The sequence below is a fragment of the Acomys russatus genome, chromosome 5 (genome assembly GCF_903995435.1).
Source record: "Acomys russatus chromosome 5, mAcoRus1.1, whole genome shotgun sequence".
NCBI lineage: Eukaryota > Metazoa > Chordata > Mammalia > Rodentia > Muridae > Acomys > Acomys russatus.
The window spans coordinates 56,405,619-56,430,095 of record NC_067141.1 but is presented as its reverse complement, the minus strand read 5'-3'; the positions used below and the strand labels follow the sequence as shown (position 1 = coordinate 56,430,095).

The following is a 24,477-nucleotide window of genomic DNA, read 5'->3' as shown; positions in this document are numbered from 1 at the left end:
TGCCGCCGGTTTCTCCCCTCTTCCCGGTTTTTAAAATCGGTCCACCTGCTGTTATGCTGTTATTTAGAAGGGACGGCAAATTGCAGCACCCATCAAATCCCCTGGTTCACTGGGACTATTCCACTCATTCTGGGTGGGGGTGGGGGTGAAGTTGGGAGAATGTTGTGACTGCTTGTAGGTAAAAATGGGCTTTTTCCCCCCTTCCTGTTTATTTCCTCCTGCGCTGTGCTTGTGCTTCATATTTTGGCCTCTGACAAATGAAGCGCAAGTGTATAGCCAGGTGCCGGAATAGCTCCGGGAGGAGGAGGAGGAGGAGGCTGAGATTCCTATCGTTTTAAATAGCTACACATTTTCAGGTTACGCAATCCTCTGCTCAAGGTGCCGCCCGCCCGACAGCCATCCTCGCCCAAACCACCCTGGCTTTACTCTGAAAGCTGTTAACAGCCTTTGAGTGGTGCTATCCCAAATAGTTGTATATGCCCAACTAAACTAATGTGAACACATGTGTTTATGTCTCACTAAGGTCCTGGAATCACTTACAATCAGCATATTGCCCTGTCAGGAAAACTATGGGTGTGAGATTCCAACAAACACTCTGAACCATATTGAGCCTGAAGTGGAATGAGTAGAAATCCTGGGGGGAACTATTCCCATGTTACTTAAAAGGAGGATTTAGATTTTTTTTTTCTCCTAGAGGAGAGAGACAATAGGACACGACCTTCACAGCCATATTGCAATGGAGTCTATTTGCTAGCTAGCACTGAAATATTTAAAGCTGCAGTGTCCTCCACCAGTTGGGTTATTTAAGAAGACAATGCAGATCAATTACACCATTTGAAACTGGGCAAAGTGAAAGTCTTGCAACTTTAATGAAAAATGAGCCTTGCCCCTTGGTATTAAATGCCATGAAAAAATCCAGGAAGTGCTCCCGACCAAGGATTGAATGGAGAAAGTGTCCTTGTTTCAGTTGCTTTTCCTATAGTCTGTAGCCACAGCAGTGGGCAGGGGGCCAGGCCATTTGGGATCAGAAGCGGGTATGCGTTCACTGGGAGCCTTTGCTCTCTGATAGGCACTTGCCCTGCACCTGCGAATTGATTTGTCCATAAGATTCTAACCATCGTTATTCGAGAAAAGCTGGGCGTGGTGAAAGCTTGTAGTTCAGCACCATGGCTGGGCTCTAGGATTGGGAGTTCCAGCTGAGCCTGGGTTACTTATAAGATCTTGTCTCAAAAAGGAAAGAAAAAGAACCCTTTGACCCCTGCTGACAGATGATAGACTGGCAGCTTGGCAGAGGTAGAATCAGGGACATGTGGGGCCTTCAATTTGCTGGTCTTTACCTTTCAGATGTTTGGGGGTGGGTCCTATGATGTCGAAGGAAATGGGATTATGGAAAGAATGTCTCAGGCCCGTAGCAAGATTTTGTTCATGACAGTTCAAGTAGGTTCATGAAACCTCTTAATCGTGTTTAAGTAAGTGTTGTTGTTTGTGTTTTGGGGCTTTTTCTGGGTGGTGCTCAGGCTGGTACCCAGTTCCTGCTCACGTTGAGCACACTCCTAGTCCCAAGGAGAGGCTTCAGTGGGCAAGGCTCTCACACATGCTCGAAAGGGTCCCCTGGGAGTGAACTATTTTAATATTAAGGCACAATTTTAGTTTTTGAGACAGGGTCTCATGTAGCTTGCTTGCCTCAGACTGTGGAGTTTGTTGAGGATGACCTTGAACTCCTTCCTGATCCTCTTGCCTCTACCTCCCAGGTGCTAGGGTTACAGTCTCCTGCTACCACTCTCATATCTTGTTTCTTTCCATTCTGAAGTTTATCTTCATAAATGGGATTAGTTCTGTAGGTGGAGAGCAGTGAGCAGGGCAGGTGCTGCTGCAGTTGAGACTTGGAAGGAGGGGTCGCCTGCCTTGACAGCTTCTCTTTTTACTCTGAGGCTTTTTATCCAAACCTGTTCATCGAAATTCCTTTTTAATGTTTAAAAGTGTGTGTGTGTGTGTGTGTGTGTGTGTGTACGTGTGTACATATGTACGTACATGTAAGTGCACGCATCTAGTGCATGTTTGGAGGTCTGAAGAAAACTTTGTGGAGTCCATTCCCTCCTTCACCTTGTGTGGGTTCCGGGAGGTTTTCAGAGCAACGGCTTTTCCCCTCTGAACCATCTTGCCTTCTATCTAAATTCTTGTATTGAATTCTCAGGAGTTTATTTAATGGTTTCTCAAAAACCATTCACCAGTGATGCTATTAAGAGCAAAACACAATTGAGCTTTGCACTTTTTTTTTCTTTTTGTAATAGATGACAGTACTATTGAGTGGGTAAAAATGATCAAGTCATTTGATTAAAACTAAACTTTATTTTTGGCCTTAAGAAAAATTATATTTACTTTGTTTCACATTTCTACTTCTTGTTTGAAATGGCCCTTTGGGATTTTTTTTTAGATTAACTTTTTTGTTTGTTTGTTTTTGTTTTTGTTTTTGTTTTTTGAGACAGGTTTCTCTGTGTAGCCTTGGCTGTCCTGGACTCACTTTGTAGGCCAGGCTGGCCTCCACCTCACAGCTATCCACCTGCCTCTGCCTCCTGAGTGCTGGGATCAAAGGTGTGCACCACCGTGCCCGATTTAGATTAACTTTTATTATTTATATGTATGTGTTTGTGTCAGTATACTCCATGTATGCTCACCTAAGCCAGAAGAGGGCATCTGATTCTCTAAAGCTAGAATTATGTTCAGTAACCTTCAGAGGCTGGTGCTGGGAATTGAACCTGGGTTCTGGAAGAATCTCACCCCTGCTGCACCTCTCCAGAGGGACCTCCTGAGTTTGAAGTAACATTGTATTGAGAGTAGTGCATATCTGTAGTCAGTCAAAAGATGCTGAGGCAGGCGGGTGCCTTGGAAAACATTGTGAAAAGTCTGTTTTTTTTTTTTTAAATTGTTGTTTTCTGTTGTTTTGAGACATGGTCTCTCTGCATAGATATTCCTAGCTGTCGCTGAACTAGGCTGGCCTCTGCCTGCCGCTACCTCCTGCCTCCCAAGTGCTGGGATTAAAGGTGTGCGCACTATGCCTGGCAAAAACTTATCTTTCTTTTTCTCTTTGTTTTCAAGACAAGGTTTCTCTGTGTAGCCCTGGCTGTCCTGGAACTTACTTTGTAGACCAGCCTGGCCTCCAACTGAGAGATCCACCTGCCTCTGCCTTCTGAGTGCTGGGATTAAAGGTTTGTGCCACCACGCCTGGCAAAATCCGATTTCTTTCTTTTTTTGTTTTTTGTTTTTTGTTTTTTTTTGTTCTTGTTTTTAAAATCCTATTTCTTAAAGAAAAAAAAAATTAGATTCAGGAGTGGTAGGTCATTTCTGTAATTTTAGGACCCAGGATCCTGAGTTTGAGGCCATCCTGGGCTACAAAGTAAGATCTTGTCTCAAAAGCAACAAAACAGAAGTAAACTAGAACCAGAAAAATAAGTTGAATGTGCTTGTATGTTTGTTTAGCTAACTATGCCAACTATGCTTTCTGTTTTCTTTATAGCTTTCATTTATGTGTATGTGCTCAGCCTGTATGTATTTCTGTGCACTACTTCCACACCCGTGGGAGCTACAAGAGGACATTAGATCCCCTAGGACCGGAGTAACAGATGGCTGGGAGCCGTCATGTAGGTGCTGGCATGCACCACCATGCCTGCCTGATATTTGTTTTGTTGTTGTTTGGAGACAATCTCTCCATTAGCCAGGGTTGGCCTGGAACTTGCCATTTTTCTGCTTCCTCCTCCTGAGGGCTTAGGTTACAGGAATGCACCACCATACCTAGCCTAAATTGCAAAGTTTATTTCATAAATTTAAAAAACGATTTTATTTTATTTTATTGGATTTTCCAGACAGGATTTCTCTGTGTAGCCCTCGATGTCCTGAAACTCACTCTGTAGGCCAGGCTGGCCTTGAACTCAGTGATCTACCTGCCTCTGCCTCCTGGGATTAAAGTTGGACCCACTGAAGCTGTAGTTGCAGGTTGTGAGCTATCCAACTCCTAGGAGCTGGGAGTCAAACTTCGGTCCTTTGCAAAGGCAGTATGTGTTCTTCATCCCTGGGGCATCTCTCCTGACCCTTTTGTCAATTTTTAGTTTTTTTTTTTTTTTTCTTTTGAGACAGAGATGGACTGTGTAGTCCAGGTTGGCCTTCAGCTCATGAGGATGCTTGGATTTTACAGTGTGAGCTGCCAGGTTCTTCTTAAACAAGCTCCTTGTGCTAATACAGATTTCCAACAGTAATCTTCTATAGTCTTTTTGTCTTTGTGGTAAATTTTTGAGACAGGGTCTCTTATATTCCAGGCTGGCCTCAAACTTGTACACACACACGTGTGTGTGTGTGTATGGCCAGAGTTGACCTCAGGTAAGCACTCAGCCTTTTGAGTGCTTACCTAGCTTCAAGCACATCTGACAAAAACAAAGAAACAAACGTTCATTTTGTTCTCAATGCTACTTCATTCTCTTTTGTCATTTCCTAATGTTACTTATGTGGTTTGTTTTGTAAAAGCAATCATTGTTTTCAGTGTGGCTTTCTAAGCCGCACGGGCTTTCTTATTCCAATAAACTTGATTGGTTTTCATCTTCAGGGATTACCTGTATCTAAAAGCTTTCTCGTTTCTGTAAATAAGCAGGGTCCTGAGAGGTGAGTGACTTCACTGGCTTCACTTACTCAGGTTGTAGAACACTAGCCAAGTTTATTATTATGTGTCTGTAACTTCCTGCAGTACTGGTGCTGTCAGAATTCATGGAAGTCAGGTTCTCTGGACCTCAAAGGGGTTCTGTGATAGAGCTGTTTAGAGAGGCTTCACTGTTTACTGTGTGTGTGTGTGTGTGTGTGTGTGTGTGTTATGTTTATATGTTTGCAGATGCATTTACCCTTGTGGATAGATTTGGAGGCCACAGGTCAGTTTTTGGTGTCTTTCTCGATTTGCTGGTCATTTAAAATTTTGAGACAGGGTCTCTCATTGAACATGACATTATTTCTGCTAGATTAGTTGGCGTCTTAAGCTCTAGGATATGCCCTTTTCTGCCTTTCTGCTAGGATTACAGGCAGGGGCCATCACGACCAGCCTTTACATAGATGCTAAATTCCTAATCCTTCTTTCTCTGTGTCCTGAGTTCTAGAGTTATAGGTACCACCATTCCCAGGTTTAGTTTTTTTTTTTGGGGGGGGGGAGGGGTGGGTGGTAGTGGAGAGGAACAAGGTCTTGCCATCGTCTTAAATTTAAGATTTTCCTACTTCAGCCTGGGGCTGTAGGCAAATACAACTACTCCTGGCTTTACTGAGGTTCACTAAGGCACCGGATGTTGGTGTGTCTTGATGATGCGTCTTGTCAGCTGAAGAACAGTGGGACCTTCCGGTGAGGGAACTACACACACACACACACACACACACACACACACACACACACACACACACACCACCCTATGAGACAGGAGAGCCTATGCATATGAAAGGGCTAGAAGAGAGGTATTCCGTCTGTGTGGTAAATTTAGACTTAAGTAACATTTTGTTTTGTTTTATTTGTTTGTTTGTACAAGGAAGCTCAGAAAGGACTTGGGAAAACACTTAATCTCTGATCACACTGTTCACTTTACAGAGTAGGAAATCAGATTTCTAGTATGTGAATTGCCCAAGTTCAGGTGGGCAGTTTATGTCAAATTAGGGTTTGGACTCAACTCTGCTTCTCAGCAAGTTATGTGACTATTTCTTCATCTATGAAATGTAAATAACAATACTTTACTTTGAGTTGGGTTACAGTAATTGTTATTGTAATGATGAGCAAAGTCTGTGTGTGAACAGATCACAGTATGTATGGCTAATACTTTCACTTAGAACTATCTATTGAATAGGCCCAAAGCTTCCCGTGGTGTTATTTATTCTTGTTTCTGTTTGCTTAGGATTGGTTGTGTTGTCACAATGTGATGAGTGCCTACACACAATCTAAATACTCCAAACCGACATATACTACCATGTATTTTTTTTCTCTATGTGATAGTATTCTCAATTATCAGAGTCTCTGGTCCTGGTGGTAGAGTTGATAATTCAATATTCGCTTATGGGCCAGGGCCTATGTTAATCATCTCACATGTACCTTCTTATGAAAGTCCTTTGAGGTGGAGGACTGTTGTCCTCATTAGGCTGATTGGGAAACTCAGGGCCAGCACATTTACATTGTTTGCTCAAGATCTTATAGTTAGTAATTTACTAATTTGGGATTTGAAAGCAAGCACTCTGCCCAGTGGGGTGTACACCTTTAATCCCGGCACTCACAGAGGCAGGTAGGTAGATTCTGTGAGTTTGAGGCCAGCCTGGTCTCCATAGTCAGACCTTGTCTCAAACAAGAGAAAACAATAGAAAATCCTGGCACTCTACCTTCAGCTATGGTTTCTCTTCCTCTTTGTACTGCGTCTACATATCACTACAGTGTAATGAAGGTGCCTAGACTGAATTCATACTTCACCTCATGAGGGTACCTGGAGATTAAAAAAGTTTTAAATTTGTGATCAAGTTATATAATAATAAAAATGTTAGCCAGGCACGGTGACACACGCCTTTAATCCCAGCACTTGGGAGGCAGAGGCCAGCCTGGTCTACAAAGTGAGTCCAGGACAGCCAGGGCTACACAGAGAATCCTTGTCTCAAAAAAAAAAAAAAAAGTTTTTATTTCTAAAGTAAATGTTTTAGTCAAAGTTGCACCAGAAATCCTATTTTTGACATTCTTGAAGAGACTGCAATTATAGTTGTTATTTCTTGAGACAGAGTCTTGCTTTGTCCCTCTGGGAGGCCTGGAACTCTCTATATAGATCAGGCTGGCTTTGAACTCAGAGGTTTACCTGCTTCTGCTTCCAGAGTACTGGGATTAAAGGCACTTGCCACCATGTTTGGTCCATACTTTTTTTTAAAGAATAGTTTATTGCTGGACTTGGTGGCACATACCTTTAATCCCAGCATTCAGTTGGGTCTCTGTGAGTTCAAGGCCAGCCTGGTCTACAAAGAAAGTCTAGGACAGCCAAGGCTACACAGAGAAACCCTGTCTCAAAAAACCAAAAAGAAAAAAAAAGCCAGACTAAAAAAAAGTCTGCCTTAAATATGCAGACTTATCCTTACACAGGAGCACACACACATAAATGAAACTCTTCCTCATCCAGAAAGGAGGGGTTAGTCTAGGAGATACTGGATTTTCTGTGCCACGGAAACTTTCAGAATTTAAATTGTATACTCCAAAATTGCATGTTGAAAAGTGGTTAATGTGCAGCCGGGCGTAGTGGCGCACGCCTTTAATCCCAGCACTCGGGAGGCAGAGGCAGGCGGATCGCTGTGAGTTCGAGGCCAGCCTGGTCTACAAAGTGAGTCCAGGATGGCCAAGGCTACACAGAGAGACCCTGTCTCGAAAAACCAAAAAAAAAAAAAAAAAAAAAAAAAAAAAAAAAAAAAAAAAAAAAGAAAAGTGGTTAATGTGGTATAAACTCTTCAACTTTGCAGTGAGTTAGTGTAACAATTTAATCTCTTAAAACACAATGTTTAAATTATCTGGCCTCTGACATTGATACTATTTTCTACTTTGTAGCCTTTTCCTTTGGCAGTTTGTAATGAGGAAGCAACTGATTGAACCTTGACACTGTCATTGGTGATCAGGGACAAGTCACTCATCCAGTGATTCCTTTCCTTTATTTCAGTAAAAATGAAGGGAAACTGCCTTCTGGTGTGCTTTATGTGAGAACGAGACAGTGTTAAGATGGGATGCTCTTAGCTAGTTTAGGAGTAGCCTTGCCTCTTGGATACCTGCTTGGGTACCTCTGAAATTGTAGAGAGAATTCAAGCTTAACTAGGGAGGAAGGTTGTTGCTAGGCCATAGTTGAGAGTAATACTCAGACAACTGGAACTAGAGAAGAACTAGAAGGATGACTCCAGTGGGTTCTTTGTATAGTATGGTCACTGTTTTTGTTTGTTTGTTTGTTTGTTTAAGAGAAAAACCTCACACTAGAGGTTGGGCTAACGCAGCCTAGTTCCTTACAAGGTCTCTTAGCCTCAGACACGATCTATCCTGTGTGTGTGTGTGTGTGTGTGTGTGTGTGTGTGTGTGTGTGTGCGTGTGTGTGTGATGGTCTCACTGTAGCTCTGTCTGACTTGAAACTGTAGTACAGGTTGGCTTTGAACTTGTGATATTCCTTTGACCCTAGCTTCTTGCATACTGAGATTCCAGGCATGGACTACTCACTCAGCTCCGTTAGTGCTCTTTATGTGCTGGGAAAACTTCCTGGTGTGAAACTGCTCTAATAGTTGAAACAGGAGAGTACTAGTGAACTCGATACTACAGTGTCAGCGCTGCAGAATAAAGCCTATTTTTCTTTCCCCAGAAGCACTATTACATAATTCTCAGCAATAATATGTATTGTGACATAACTCTCTGTGGGCAGATTTCAGGAGAGAGAAACACAAATGAGCTTTTTATATCATTTGAAATGATCATAGAATTAATATACACAAAGGGGCAGAAACATGGTGTGGTATATGTGCAAAAGGCTATTGTACAACCAAATAGCTTCATTCTTCAAGCACTCAAACTCATTTAAAGGGCAAGATCAAGTGCAGCGCAAAGAAGTAAACTCCCTTCCTTTAGTACTCAATATGTAGTTTACTAAATGGATAGTGAAACAGTGTTAGCCAGTTCCTAGAAGTGCCGAACAGTTTATTTTCACTAAATAGATGCAAATGTAAGCCTAAGTTGGCCAGCTTTTCTTTCTTATAATGTATGTATTTAATATTGTTGAGACATTCTCTATTCTAGTGTTTCTCTGCAAGGTATCCATAGATATGAAAACACAGATAAATGTGTATAGTGCTATAAAGAATACTTATGATTTGTAAAGACATACAAAATGTATAGTTTCTAGACTAGGAACACTTGCTTTTTGGGCTGAGAGTATAATTGTAAATTTGATGTGTTAAGAAGTAAGCTGTGGATTTTCTTCCTTTCCAAGGCTAAACCCAGGGCCTGGTGCATGCTGCATACATATTCTACCTTTTTTTAAAGCTTTATTTATTTTATGTAGACGAGTGCTCTGTTTTTATGCACACTAGAAGAGGGAATCAGGTTCCATTCCGGATGTTGTGAGCCACCATGTGGTTGCTGAGGATTGAACTCAAGACCTCTGGAAGTGTAGCCAGTGCACTTAACCACTGAGCCATCACTGCAGCCCCACAACCTCTCCCAGCCTCCAAGGAAGTATTCTTCTTTCTTTTTGGTGTTTTGAGACAGGGTCTCTTTGTGCCAGCCTTGGCTGCCCTGGACTCACCTTGTAGACCAGGCTGGCCTTGAACTCATAGAGATCTACCTGCCTCTGCCTCTGCCTCCTCAGTGCAGGGATTAAAGGCCTGTACCAGCACACCCAGCTTTTAAAAAGTTTTTTAAGAGAGGGTTTCTCTGTATATATCCATGACTGTCTGGACTTGCTTTGTAGACCAGGCTGGCCTCTACCTGTCTCTGCCTCCATGAGTGCTAGGATTAAAGGCACATGCCACTATACCTGGCTTGTGGAAGGATTCTTTTTTTTTTTTTTTTTTCCTCTGTTTTTTCAGATAGGATTTCTCTGTGTAGCCTTGGCTGTCCTGGACTCTCTTTGTAGACCAGGTTGATCTCAAACTCATGGAAGATTTGCCTTTCTCTGCTTCCCAGTTCTGGGATTAAAGGCCTGCACCACCATGCCTGGCTACTGAAGGATACTTACACTGAGAAGCCTACCCACTGTAAGGCTTCTGAGTTGATGACTGAAGTGATCACCTTTTTACTTCAGAAAGATTACTCTGGCATAAGTGTTGTCAGGAACTAAACACAGGTGAAAAATCAGTTGGTTTAAAGGAAAGAATGGCCTCAAGAAATAGCTAGGAGGTCCCATTTTGACACAGGGAATAAAGGGAGGACAGTACTTACCACGGTACTTAATGGTGACGATGAGAATGGGTGTGTCTCATAGACCAGTTGGATTGCAGAGTAGAGGCGTTTCAGAAGGGAAGGCTGACACATCTGGAATCTCAGGAAAGGCGGTTTGGCATCTGATGTGCTCATGCTTTTGTGCAGTTCCCAATACATTAGAAGGGAAACCTTACAAGTACGATTACTTCACGGGCTACTGGTTAAGACACTGTACCTAAGAGGAGAAAAAGCCAGCGCTGTAAGTCAAGAATGTTTTTATTTTAGCCTGATTTTTTTTTTTAATACTCTGATAATTTAGAGTTTGTTAGGCATCTTGTTTGTAAATTATAGCCTAGCATTTCAAAGAACTGTAAGTAATTGCTCACCGGTCAATCACATGGGAAGATCATAAAGAAGAAAAGGAATGAAACCTGGCATGCTAAAAACGAATAAATCCACTGGGAGGTCAGTGAGTCGTATTGGCTAGTTTGAGCATCAACTGAGATTAGACTTTAGGACTTTAGTTCTGCTTCATTCATATATGGCCCAGTGTTCGTTCTAGCAATGTGCTTATTTATGAACGACAGGGTCTCAAAGGTCCAGGCTGCCTCAAACTCACTGTGTAACTAAGTATGAGTCCTGATCCTCTTACTTCTACCTCCCAGGTGCTAGGACTGGAGTTCTGTGCCACTATACCTGGTTTACAAAGCATTTTTATTTAAATCTAGGTCATGACGTTATCAAAATTGTTGAATTTAGTTAAAATGGTTGGCTACCAACACTGCAAAATATAACCTGAATATTTTGAACCATTCAGCAATGATGATGGAAAAGAGTATTTTGAAGTGTTTGTTAAATTAAACTTTGCTTTGATTTTAAACAGAATAAAATGGACTTTGCCTCTATTTTAGAATAAGAAGTTAAACCTCAGATGGCTTTTTTAAAAGTTCAGTTCTTTCAAAGGCATCTAGGCCTGGCATGGTAAAGGGCTGGGCCTTGATGTGGATATTGGTTCATCATATTTTCACCTTCAATATTCAACATTCCAAAGATATGAGTGAGTGACCAGAAGATAACAGAATTAATGTTTTACAGCTTTCTGCTCCGTTCTACGTGTTTGCCAGTGTAGAGCATTTGGTTTCACCCGTCAGCTTGGCAGCGATGTAGAACATAAAATTCTATTCCAGAGTAGCTATTTTAAAACAGATGAGTCATGCAGGTATAACACAAGATTTTCTTTTAAAAATATAATGAGATATTTGATATTCTAATTTAGGCTGAGATTCTGTTAAATGTGAAATGAAAAAAAAAAAAAATTGAAGGCCTGGCATGAGGAGGAAAGGGAGAAAAATCTCTCTATAGTGAATACCTTCCTTCTCATTGTGGGTGTAATAGGGGTGAAGCAGACAAGGGGTTGCAGTGACACATTCTGTTACAGGGACATAAATAATAGAGAATGTATTGAATATGTAGAGGTCAAAGGACAGAGAAAGACAGTGAACAAGATTCAGCAAAGAGGACAAAGCTAAGTAAAAGGATGCGTCAGCTTTTGTTACAATAATTAAATATTCAAAAAGCCAGCCATTTTATACAGGCCGGGAAGCCAAGCAATTGCTCATTTTATATTCCTTTCTTTCTTTCTTTTTTTTTCTTCTTCAAGCAAGCTATGGGCAAACAAGCTTACATCAAGCATTTATATTAAGAAATTTCTTTTACAGAGTGTCATAAGCAAGTTCAAAATCCAGCTTTTATTCTCCTGTGGTGTGTGATCATAATATTCATGATGCCCTTAAGATACTTGATGTTTGTTCTAAACTGTCAAAGGAAGAAATACAGTATGTTCAGCATAATTTGCCTTGTATGTATTATCAATGATCTAGTCTGATGACTTCTCACTTTAGTAATTATTGTAAAAGGGCAACCTGTTTGGACACGAAATAGTTACAGTAAGTTTTGGTGCAATCAGCCCATTTGTGCTGCAGTAATGAAATAGCATAGACTGAGTAATGTGTATGAACACACATTTATTTCATCAGAGTTGATAAAGGTGGTTAGTTTGGTGTCTGGTGAGGGCTGCTCTGTTTCCAAGTAGGTTTCTTGCTGCTGTGTGCTCACAAGAGGGTGATGTTATGTCCTCATGGCAAAAGGGTCAGAAGGCCAAAAGTCCTACCCAGGCCCTTGCCCTGTTACTAGTCCACTGACCGTTTTTGAAGTTGCTCCACATCTTACTATTACCACAGTGGGGAGTCAGATTCGATATGGGCATTTCGGGGTCTGTCCAGAGCATATAGCTGGTGAGATAGATAACCATTTCGGGGTAAGTAAAAGTATTTGTGTCGCTTGAGAGTATTGTGTCTTCAGTGGTTGAAAACAAGTCATGGCTGTAGGTGTTTTATTTTGTGTGTGTGTTTGATTGATTTGGGTGATAAAATTAACTTTTTTAACAAGTTTGTCTTTTTGTTGTGACAAATACGTGAAAATAACTTAGAAGGAAGAAAGATGTATTTGTGCACGGTTCCAGTCCCTGATGCTGCATCGCCTGGGCCTGGAGGGAGGCAGAGACCATGGTGGCGAGAGTGCAGGGAGAGTGGAGTCACTTGCTTTGTGTGTCAGGGAAGCAGGAGGAGGAGGGGAGGAGGGGTTCAGGACAAGGAAGGACGCCTTCCCCGGGACCTACTTCCTCCAAGGAGGCCTTATCCCCTAAAATTTCTAGAACCTACAGGAGGAATGTGACCAGCTATGGATCGTGGCTCTAACACATGAGTCTGTAGAGAGCATTTCATAGTCAAACATGACAGCTTTTCATGAACGTGGCCTTTATTTCTATAATCCGGGATTTTACATGTGGCTGTTGGTTAGAGTTAAATGGCAGGGTGTGATTCTTTCTGCCCTGGGGGAGGGGGGCTGAGGTTTAGCTCATTTACCATATTATGGTCAGATGTAGGCTAGGAGATTTGCTCCAGCTGATTGACTTGAAAATGGTGCCCACTGAGTCTTGAGGCTGTAGGAAAATGTAGTGGAGATGTCCATGTTTGGTTAGTGTCTGATACGAAACCCTAGTCATCTCTGCTTTGAACTTTTTATTTGTCAGGTATCAAATCATAACAATAATGGTTTTTATAGAGTCTAACAATGTGTACTACATTTCTAGCCTGTTTAGGAGAGTCATGTTTCAGTGAACTTGATTCTTTGTTTCTCACTTTGAATTAGTCTTGTGTTCTTGTACTCTGTCATACCAGGAATCTTAGTGCCCATATGATTTGTTCTTTTGAAATAAGGTAAAATTTGTTTTTTTTTAATAAGTAAGTGTGGATTTTTATTTAGATAATGTAAATCACTGGACAGAATAAGTATGTCTAAATTATTTAACTGAATTTCATTGTTTTTGTTTATTAAGCTTTTAATGCGCTTTTTTTTTTTTACTGATAGGGTTTCTCTGCACAGCTCAGAGATCTGCCTGCCTCTGCCTCCTGGAATTAAAGGCATGCACCACCACCACCTTAATTTAGTGCTTTTTAAGTACAACCAAAAAGAAAAAGAAAAGTATAATTCATTGACTTGTCAAAGCTCCTTGTAAAGACCAGGAAGGGGTTTCCTAAGCTTGTGGAGTGAGCACTGTGACCTGGGAGGTGGGAATGTTAGCATGCTTAAGAAAGGCTTGGAGCAAAGAACAGTTTTAGTGCAACAGTTATCAATAAGCAAAATTTGGGGCAAGGATTGGTTACATTTGTAAATTGGCTTGGTTGCTAGAATAATTAGTGGCCTTAATTTAGGAATGCAGGAATCTAAAAAGAGTTATTATTAAATGTATTTGTCTGAAGTAAGACAATTTCAAAAAAATTCTAGTAGTATATTTAAAATTAAAGAGGTGGTACAGTGGAGCATGCCTGCCTGCCTGAGGCAGGAGGATTATTGAGCCTAGATAGCCAAGGATGTTTTTGTTTGTTTATTCGTTTGTTTTTGTTTTTCTTGGAGACAGGGTTTCTCTGAGCAACAGCCTGTCCTAGACTCACCTTGTAGACCAGGCTGGCCTTGAGCTCACAGAAGATCCACCTGCCTCTCTGGCTTTTTAGTGCTGGGATTAAAGATGTGCACCATCACACCCAGCTGGATGTTCTTTATTTTTGAAAATTTAGGGTCTTGCTATGTAATATTGGCTAGTCTCACACTCTAGGTAATCCTCCTACCTCAGCTTCTTGAGTCCTGACATACAAGTGTGTGTTCCTACACTTGGGTTGAATACTCGAATCAGAGTCTAGCCTGGGCAACAATGAAAGGTAAAAAAGAACATGTGTGTAGCAATACATACCTGGGGCAGAGGCAAAAGTATTGACACAAGTTCAAGGCCAGCTATGGGCCACACAGCAAATTCCAGGTAGCCAGAGCTATAGGTTAAGAGCCTGTCTCGGGGCCTGGAGAGATGGCTCAGTGGTTAAGAGCACTGTTCGCTCTTCCAGAGGTCCTGAGTTCAATTCCCAGCAACCACATGGTGGCTCACAGCCATCTATATTGTGATCTGACTCCCTCTTCTGGTGTGCAGGTGTACATATAGGCAGAACACTGTATAGACAATAAATAAATAAATAAATAAATAAATAAATAAATAAATAAATAAGCAAGCAAGCTCCAAACCCACAGACTTTCATGTTAAAACCAAACCAAACCAAACCAAACCAAAACAAAACAAAACAAAAAAACAAAAAACCCTGTCTCCAGCACTGGGAGGCAGAGGAGATGGATCTCTGAGTTTGAAGCCAGCCTGGTCTACAAGGTGAGTCCAGGACAGCCAAGGCTACACAGAAAAACCTGTCGCAAAAAAACAAAAACACCACCATCAACAACAACAAAAAACCCCCACAAAAGGCCCCTGTCTCAAAAGGGAATTACTCTATAATCCAGATGTAGTTTTTAATAATATATTTTACTTAACTGTTATTAAAAAGAGTTATTATAAACAATAAACCCATTTTAACATATTTTGACCATATGAACTAACAAGATATTTTATACCAAGTCTTTGAAATCTAGTGTGCATTATCCACAAAGTATTGCAAGTACTCAGCCGCCACCTTCAGATAGTGACTACCATACTGGCCAGTGAGCATACAGCCTTTAAAATCATTTATTTTTAGGTCGAGCATGGTGAGCATTTATTTTTAGGCTGAGTGTGGTGGCGCATGCCTTTAATCCCGGCACTTAGGAAAAGAGGCAGGCAGATCTCTGTGACTTTGAGGCCAGTCCCGTCTACATAGAGAGTTCTGGAACAGCCAGGGTTACATAGAGAAAGACCTTATCTCAAACACCACCACCACCAAAACCCAAAGTATTATTTTAAGACAGGGCCTCACTCTGTGGCCCTGACTGGCCTCAAACTCAGAGATCCACCTGCACGTCACCCAGCTGCGAGGGTGTCCTTTTTTTTTTAAAGATTTATTTATTATCTACACAGTATTCTGCCTGCATACCAGAAGAGGGCACAGGACCTCATTATAGATGGTTGTGAGCCACCATGTGGGAATTGAACTCAGAACCTGTGGAAGAACAGACAGTGCTCTTAACCGCTGGGCCACCTATCCAGCCTGAAAGGGTGTACTTTTATATAGAACATACAGGTTTGAGTGAATTATAGTTCAGAACTGTGTGAGCTCAATGCGTCTTTTATATCATGGTGTGTTAGTTTATCAGCTTTAGAAGTCAAAATATAGTTTTGTAACTTGCAGTTTCTATTTCATTTCTGACTTATTTGGATAAATGTATGTTTTTCCCTCTTGCGCTGTTATTAATAGACACTGTATATGGAGGTCCATATTTGCAAGCGGTGCTAAGAGTTTCTCTTGGCTCAGTTTAGACTGTCTACCTGACTAGGTCTTTGCTTCCAGTAGGTAGAGTATTCCATCGAATTTCCTATTGGTATTACTAAGGATTGAATTTAAGGCACTGTTGTTTGCTACACTACTGAACTAAATTCTCAGCTAAGTTTTTGAAAGCTGTAGGTCATTATTTTTTATTTTTTGGTTATTTTGTATACCAATGATAAAAACTTGTCCTTATCTCGATGGTAGAACATTTGGCTCACATTCATAATGTCCTAGGTTCAATCCCTAGAGGCGTGTGTGTATACACACACACACACACACACACACACACGGCTGGCAAGATACTCAGCAGGTCAATGTGCTGGCCTCCAAGCCTGACAGGCCTGGGTATGATAAAGACTCACATGGTGCAGTGAAAGGATAGAACTGACTCCTGCAAACTGTCCACTAACCTCCTCACATGCACACTTTGGCACATGTACTCCACCTCCTTACAAAATAAATAAAATACATTTCAAAGTTAGGTCATAGCTAGGCACGGTGGTGCTCACCTGTAATCCCAACACTCAGCGAGGCAAAGGCAGGTGCATCTCTGAGTTCGAGGCCAGCCTGGTCTACCAAGGTAGTTCAGGACAGCCAAGGCTACACAGAGAAACCCTGTCTCTAAAAAGCAAAACAAAACAAAAATAATAATAAAAAAATAAAATTATGTCATAATTAGAAAGATTTTTCTGGAAGATGCTATGGATAAAAATATATTTAGAGCTGGAGATATGGCTCAGTAATAGAGCTCTTGCCTGGACATGAGGCCCAGGGTTCAACTCCCCTTTCCCCAAACATCACTCCCCAAAACCTCCCAAAATGACTGAATACATACATAGTATTGCTGTCTGTTTTTTTTGTTTGTTTGTTTGTTTCTGAGACAGGTTTTCTTTCTTTCTTCTTTCTTTTCTGAAAGATTTATTTATTTATTATGTATACAGTGTTCTGCCTGCATGTACACCTGCAGACCAGAAGAGGGTACCAGGTCTCATCATAGATGGCTGTGAGTTGAACTTAGGACCTTTGAAAGAATGAGTAGTGCTCTTAACCTCTGAGCAATCTCTCCAGCTCCCTAAGACAGGTTTTCTCTGGCCTTAAATTCACTGTTCTCTTGACCAGGAAGGACTTCTACATGCTAGGATCATACGCTGTACTGTCAGATGTGTCCCTTATTAGATTTGTCTGTTGGGACTTTTTTGTTGCTTTTGCTTGTTTTGTTCTTTGTTAACGAGGCATTTTATATATTCTCATTTATAATCCTAGGCATTTGAGTTGATGATGATGATGATGATGATGATGATGATGATGATGATGCTTTTTAGGGAGTGGCCTGAAATCCTTGACTCCCTAGGTTTACATTTCTAAAATATATTCTCCATAAATTTTCTTTCCTCTTATACTCTTTAAAATAAACTATGAGCCCTTTGGAGATGTGGTTAAGTGGAGAGATCATACTTTCTATTCATCCACTCAGAGTCCATACTCAATAAATATTTGACTTCAGACACTAACATGTTGGCACATAGATTACTAGTTGTGTATCAGTATACAGTGCAAGTCTTTTTCTAATGATTTATTTGGTCTTGCTTAGGACAACAGTGTGACTAAGGAGAAGGCTACGTTCTAACCCTTGTTTGCTGAGATGATTACACTAGCCTCTTAAACACATCTTAAAGGTGGCTGCTGCGGTTGGAAAGCCTCTTATTTTGTCTTTCCTGTCTACTAAAATCTCTATAATGATGACTGAGCAAGGCTCTGGTCAATGAGCATAGCAGAATGTCATTAGGGATCCTGTTACTGTTATGTTCCTTTAGCAGAATAGTAGTATTTGGGTTTCCCTTAGGTGCACGGCCTAGCCAGCCTCAGGTTCTTAGCCTCCCTATCCATATTGTGCAGTGGGCCTTAACTCCAATCAGAGAGTGGTTGGTTACTCCCACAGTGTTTGTGCTACCACTCCCAGGCAAGTCACCATTGTAGGCTACAGGGTTTGTAGATAGGTTGACGATTACCTTTTTCCTCTGGTAGAGTACAGAGTACCTTCCAGTACCATGAATGTTAGGCAGTAGGGCAAAGCCTTTAGTTAGGCCCTAGCCTGACTTTTCCATGTTTGATTTAAGTGTTGTCTTCAGCAATAGAGCCTTACCATAAGTTATAGAGAGCAACTGATAACCTTGGTAATTGCTTATGATGCATAAGCGTTTCCACAAGAAGGAAAAAGAGTCTCCACAGGGCCCCTTTGAACCCATTCCTGCCACTGGAGGGTTCACTTGGTGCATGAGATCTCTAGTTAGGGCACTGTCTCTCCTATTATTTGGTGACTCCATTTAGAGTCCTTTCATATACATATATTTTGGGAAACGTCTACAGTAGCAGGTTTCCATATGGCTCCGCAAATGGCCCTTAGTGTTTGTTAGTTGTCCCTCTCCAAATTCCCTGTGTGTCCCTCTCTTTATCCCTTTCCCCCTGTAATCCTTTGACTAGTCTCCCTCCTATCTCTCCATAACAATATATTTTAGTTTCTCTTCCCTAGGAGACCCTCTCCTTTCCCCAAGTCCCTTACTAGGGCCCTAACCTCTGGTTATATGGATTGAAGGCTTAAAAGCTAACAAGGACATAAAAAGAAAACATAACTATTTGTCCCTTTGGGCCTGGGTTAACTCATTTCAGGATGAGGTTTTTCTAGCTCTACCCACTCACCTGCATGTTTTATTTTTTCTTAACAGCTGAATAATATTTTGTTGTATAAATGTATAGCACATTTTCATTATCCATTTATCAGTTGGTGTGCAAAGTGCAAATAGTACTGGGCACATAGCCAACATTGATTGGTTCTGCTAATATTTAATTCCAGTAGGTTCTCTTGTTGTTTGTTTGAGATGAGAAAATTTGCATCTGTGTTGTCCTTTAGCCCGCACTATTTTCAGATCCTCTACGTCAGTGGCTCTCAACCTTCCTAATGCTGTGACCCTTTAATACAGTTTTTCATGTTGTGGTGACTCCCAACCAAAAATAATTTTGTTGTTACTTTATAACTGTAATGAACCGTAATGTAAATATCTGAGATGCAAGATGTCTGATATACTCCACCCTGAAGGGGTCTTGACCCACAGGCCGAGAACCGCTACTCCAGGTGGAGGCGCGTGATCTGGGATTTCTGATTCTCCAGCCTCCACGTCTTGAGTGCTGAGATTTGAACTGTGCCAGCACAGCAGCTTGTGTGCATTGAAGCCAGGCATTCCCGCATGTAGGAAAGACGCTTGAGCTGTGGCTCTAGCCCCAGACTCCAGGGACTTTTGTTTGTTGTTTTTTAAGTTTTCTTGCATGTGTGTTCAATGGAGGTGCTTCCTGCAGCACATGTGGGGAAATCTCAGGACAACTTCCGTGTCGATCTCCTTCCACCCTAGTATGGGCTCTGTGGATTGAACTCAGGCTGTCAGGCATGGACCACTGTATTGCCTGAGCCATCTCCATGGCCCCGCAAGAAATTCTGCTCTAGTAACAAGAGAAAGGATCTGGAATACACTTAGTGGGATAAATAATGTCCAAGAAGATGCTATAAAATTCAGACGAGCCAGGTTGTATTTGAAACTGCATCATGAGCTGTAATCTATAAATAAGAGGTATTAGGAGGAAATTACATTATTCGTAGCCTAGTGTGTAGGAGATTGAGTATCTAGCTCAATAGATAACAGATTTGGCTATATATTCCTTTCTGAATCTGTAGCTGAATGCTGGGTGAAAAATTTAAGGCTGCACTAAAATTAAACTCCCTTTAGTAGAATTATTCTGGAATCATGCATCTTCACGCCGAAAGTAACCCTTCTCTATCCTGGAGGATTCACTAAACTACATCACTGATTTTCAAGGATTTGGCAAGTATATATTACATAGAAACAAATGCTATTTATAAACAACCTTAGCTATTTTCAACCTTCGGCCTATACGTCCTTTAAAGAATCTCTGCCCTTTTCTTGAGGAAGTTTGAGCACTCTCTTTGCCTCTGGCTTCTCCTGGCTTGTGCCCATGATTCATTCCCAGGCACACAGCTGTCACTGCATTACCTTATTATATAATTGTTATCTGTTAACTATGGGTAGCTAGGGCGTGTAGTAGAGCCTGTGCCTCATTTGTTTCCATCGTTAACGCTCGGCTCATTGAGATTCACATAAACACATGTGAAACAAATGAAGCGTGAATAAAGACTCTCAGAAACCTTGGCAAAACTTGTTAGCACTAGGATCCAAAAGTAAATAAAGAAATGTCTTCTTTTGAGAAATATTTTGTAAACAGGGTGTGGTAGCAAATGCTTGTAATTCAGGCTCTTAGGCGATAGAGACTAGAGGGCCGGAAGTTCAGGGTCAGTCTCTAGTGCAAGTAAGTAAGACCAGAGTGGCCTAGAAGACACTGTTTCCAAACAAATGAATAAATCCTGTGATGTGGACATCCTAGAAATTTGGACGGAATGTTTCTTAATTTTATCTTATGATCTTTAAAGTACTTTACGGGTACTAGAGTGGTACAGCTTTACTTCAGAGTAAATTTTGTAACCTTCTAAAACCCAAATATTTTAGTTAATGTAGTTGCTGTATGTTTAGAGACTTTTTTGTTTTGTTTTTTGTTTTTTGAGACAGAGTTTCCCAGCACTTGGGAGGCAGAGGCAGGTGGATCTTTGTGAGTTCGAGGCCAACCTGGTTTACAAAGCAAGTTCAGGACAGCCAGGGCTACACAGAGAAACCCTGTCTCCCCCCTCCCCCCCAAAAGCTTGATTTGGAGCCAGGCCTGATGGCACATGCCTTTAATCCCTCAGGAGACAGAAGCAGGTGGATCACTGTGAGTTTAAGGCCATCCTAGTCTACAAAATGAGTCCAGGACAGCCAGGACTGTAAGAGAAACCCTGTCTTAAACTCCCCTATACCTCCCAAAGAGAAACAATGTCTGATTTGTATTAAGGACTGAATTTAATACCAGCATCTTCATTTGTAAACAAAAGGGAAATTGCAGCATCAACTTCTTAGGACAGTTGTCAGTTATCGAGATAATGCAATTAAGTGATCCATGCAGTACAGGATGGCACTGTCCATTGCATGGTAGCTGTGATTTAGTTCTCCAGGCCTGTGTGGCTGGCACATGTGTGGAAGACAGGAGAGTTTCTGGGAGTCCATACTCAGGGATGGAACTCAGTCAGGCTTTGGGGGCTTACATCTCTATTTGGTGAGCCATTGCACTGGTACTTGTTTTATTTGTAAACTTGAGATGTAACATTTTTGTTTTTCTTGTTTCCTTCATCGTGAAAAGAGGGCGTTGGAAACTGAGTAATAAGTAATATTCTGTTTATTCCTTGGACCTAGTCTGTCAATGTGGAGTGAGTTTATTTGTAATTACCAGGTTCTGTACGTCAACACTGGGGACTTTTCCAGGGCTGGCCAGGAAGTGAGAAGCTGTATCAGAGATGCCAGTCTGTACATGGGCAGACTATTATTTATACATCTCTGAGAGAACCCTAGAAAACTGCCAGTTAGGTTTTTGCCTTCTATCTTCTGTTTGCCTCAAAGCAGCAGCGCAAATACTAAGTCCAAGACCAAGAGGATAACAGGGGGCCACAGCAGAAGCGTTCACGTCGCGGCCCCTGTCAGATTCTGGTGAATCTGCGAATTCTGCTGTCCATTCCTCCCTTGCCCTCAGGTCAGATAATAACTGAAGCGAACAGGAGGATGGTAGGTTTACTGTGTCCTTTATGTTCCCGTGATGCTTCTAGGGAGTTGGTGGGTCACACCAAAACACTCTCGATAGAGCACGACAAAACATGAGTTCTTAGCTTAAGAAAATCAGAAGCAATAGAAGATGCTGCTCGTAGCTGTATGGTTATGTAACCAGGTTCTGGAAGGAGCTTTGAGGACATCCTGCATGCTTAGAAATGTGGTGTGTCTAAGATAGATGGCAGTCATTTATATGGCAGTGAGTATTGACTTTGGAATTTTAGGGTTTAAAAGATTTATTTTATGTATATGAGTGCTCTGTCTTCATGTACACCTGAAGAGGGATTCAGATTCCATTACAGATATTTGTGAGCCACCTTGTGGTGGCTGGGAATTGAACTTAGGACCTCTTGAAGAGCAGCCAGTGCTTTAACCACTGAGCCATCTCTCCAGCCCTGGAACTTTAGGTTTTGTTTTCTCAAATTGTTTGTGGCTCTTGAATGGAGCAACTAATCAAGGCTTTGTCTTTGTCTTTCCAGAGTCATAGGTCAAAAAAGTTAGATCACAGATGATTATAGGTGGTGTCTTAGTGTCACAGTTTCTGCTAAAGCCTTAGAAAGTCTAAGAGCTGTTTTACTGTTTGCTTTGGTTTGAAGGACAGGGTCTTATGTAGCCCAGGCTAGACCCAGACTACTGTGTAATTTAGGCTGACCTGATCCTTTTGCTTCTACTTCCCAGATAGAAAAGGCTGCTTCTTCTTCCTTTTTTTTAAATGCTGGCCTCGAACTCACAATGATCCGCTTGCCTCTGCCTCCCTTTCAAGTGCTGGGATTAAAGGCGTGGGCCACATAGAAAAGCTTCTTGAAGCTGGGGGTACACCTGTAATTCCAGCACTTGGGAAGGCAGAGGCAGGCAGATCTCATAGTTTAAGGCCAGCCTGGTCTACAAAGCAAGTCCAGGACAGCCAAAGCTACACAGAGAAACCCTGTCTCAGGGGGAAAAGAGATAGATAGATAGAGAGAAAGAGAGAGAGAGAGAGAGAAGAAGAAGAAGAAGAAGAAGAAGAAGAAGAAGAAGAAGAGAAGAGAAAGGAAAGAAAGAAAAGAAAGAAAGAAAGGAAAAGAAAAGAAAGAAAGCAAGCTTCTTGAAACACATCATAAAGTTGTTATGTCCAAGTTTTTACATGGACATGTGTGTGTTGTAATTTATTTTGGACAGCTAGGAGTGGACTGTGGGGTTGTAATGCTAAGCGTATGTTTATCTTTGGAAGAAACTGCCAAACTGCTACTCCAAAATGCCACTTTGTACCCACCAGCAGTTTATAAGAGTCTGGCTCTTCTGTACATCAACCAGCATTTGAAAATGTCAAGTTTTGTTTTGTTATTTGTTTGTTTTTTCAGGGTTTTTCTCCCCCCTCCTAGCCTCTTCTGGTAAGCATGTGCCTCTTTTTTTAAGTGAAAAATCTTGCAAAATAAAATGATCAGAATGGAAAGTTAGACACAGCAAGCAGTTATTAAATATTTACTATGTGCTGTGCCCTGCTGGGATTCTGAGAAGGAAGTACAATGTTTTCACTTCCATGGGACTTAATGTTTATTGAAGGTGGCAAGTATGTAAGCAGAAGCTACACCAGGTGTGGACACAGAGGAAGGAGGACCTCTTTGAGTACTAGGACTGTTTGGTCCAGGCCAGCCAGGGCTGCATAGTGAGATCCAACTAAAGAGAGAGAGGGGGTGGGGTGGGGGAGGGAGAGAGAGGCTGGGTGCAGCTGCTACTCAAGGACAGAGTGGTGACCTAAGGAAACTGTATCAGAAAAAAAGTTAATTATAATAGGCTGTGTACTAACTCCTTGTAGCCAGAATATTGAGGTGGATTGGGGTATGGAAGGAATGTTTAACTGTGTCTGGATTTGCACCATAATATAGAAAGTTTGACATTTATAATCAGTAAAAAGGAAGAATATAAAGAGCTGCATGTACTTTTGCGTAAAGTTGTCATAAGATAGGCTTTGATAGTAAAGGCCAAGCTTCCCTCACGTTATTGAACTGCTCAGGGTAATAGTCTCCTGGTTACCAACCAATGATTTGGAATGCTGTCAGCTAATCATTTTCAAACATCACATACACGAAGTAAACCAGACAAGGAGCAGACTTAATGTTTGCAGCCGTTGATGTCTGTTTTGTACTCTAGTCACTGCTGGCCCTTTCTGTAGCCTCCTTAGGTTTGATTCTGACTTTCACTCAGTTTGCCGCCAAATGTATTTACACTTTCCTCTTTCCCTCTAATTTCTTCAGGGTCTCTATAGCCTTGGTTGGCAAGGGACTCACTCTGTAGCCTAGGTTGACCTTGAACTTGTGTAAGCCTTAATCTTATTGAAGGCTCCTATCAAGTGCTGAGATTAAAAGTATGTGCCATTATGTCTGGCTTTATCCTTTCCTTTTCTCCCTTTCTTCTTCCCTTGCTTCCCTTTTCCCTTTTTTTCTGTTTTGTAGTGTTGGAAATTGAGCCAAGGGCCTCATATGTGCAGAACGGTACTGTACCATCGAGCCCCATGCTCTTGTAATCACTTGACGAAAGTGTTTATTCACTGCTTCAATATGAACTCTTTACGACAGTCAGCTTTTCTGTACATTTGATCCCTCTAGAACTCTCTGTGCAGAATCTTGCCTCAATATGTAAGACGATTTCAGATGAATAAAGGATTCAAGAAGCCACTTCCTTCATAGCTGACAGACGGAGCCCCTTCTCTTAACCTGCCTCGATGAAGCCCAAGGATAAGAGTTTCATGCAGATACTAGGCAGTGGTGGCACATGCCTTTAATCCCAGCACTAGGGAGGCAGAGGCAGGCGCATCTCTGTGAGTTCTAGGCCAGCCTGGTCTACAAAGAGAGTCCAGGACAGCCAAGGATACACAGAGAAACCCTTCTTGAAAAAACAACAAACAAACAAACAAACAATACCACCAATAAAGCAGGAAGAGACTAGGCAGAAATGTGGC

The 24,477-nt window shown here is 41.5% G+C and overlaps 1 protein-coding gene across 7 annotated transcripts in view; it reads left to right on the top strand.

Annotated features, from left to right (window-relative positions):
* Positions 1–24,477, top strand: part of Cpeb3 (cytoplasmic polyadenylation element binding protein 3) — a 195,357-nt gene that overhangs the window by 42,390 nt on the left and 128,490 nt on the right. The gene's annotated exons all lie outside the window — the stretch shown is intronic.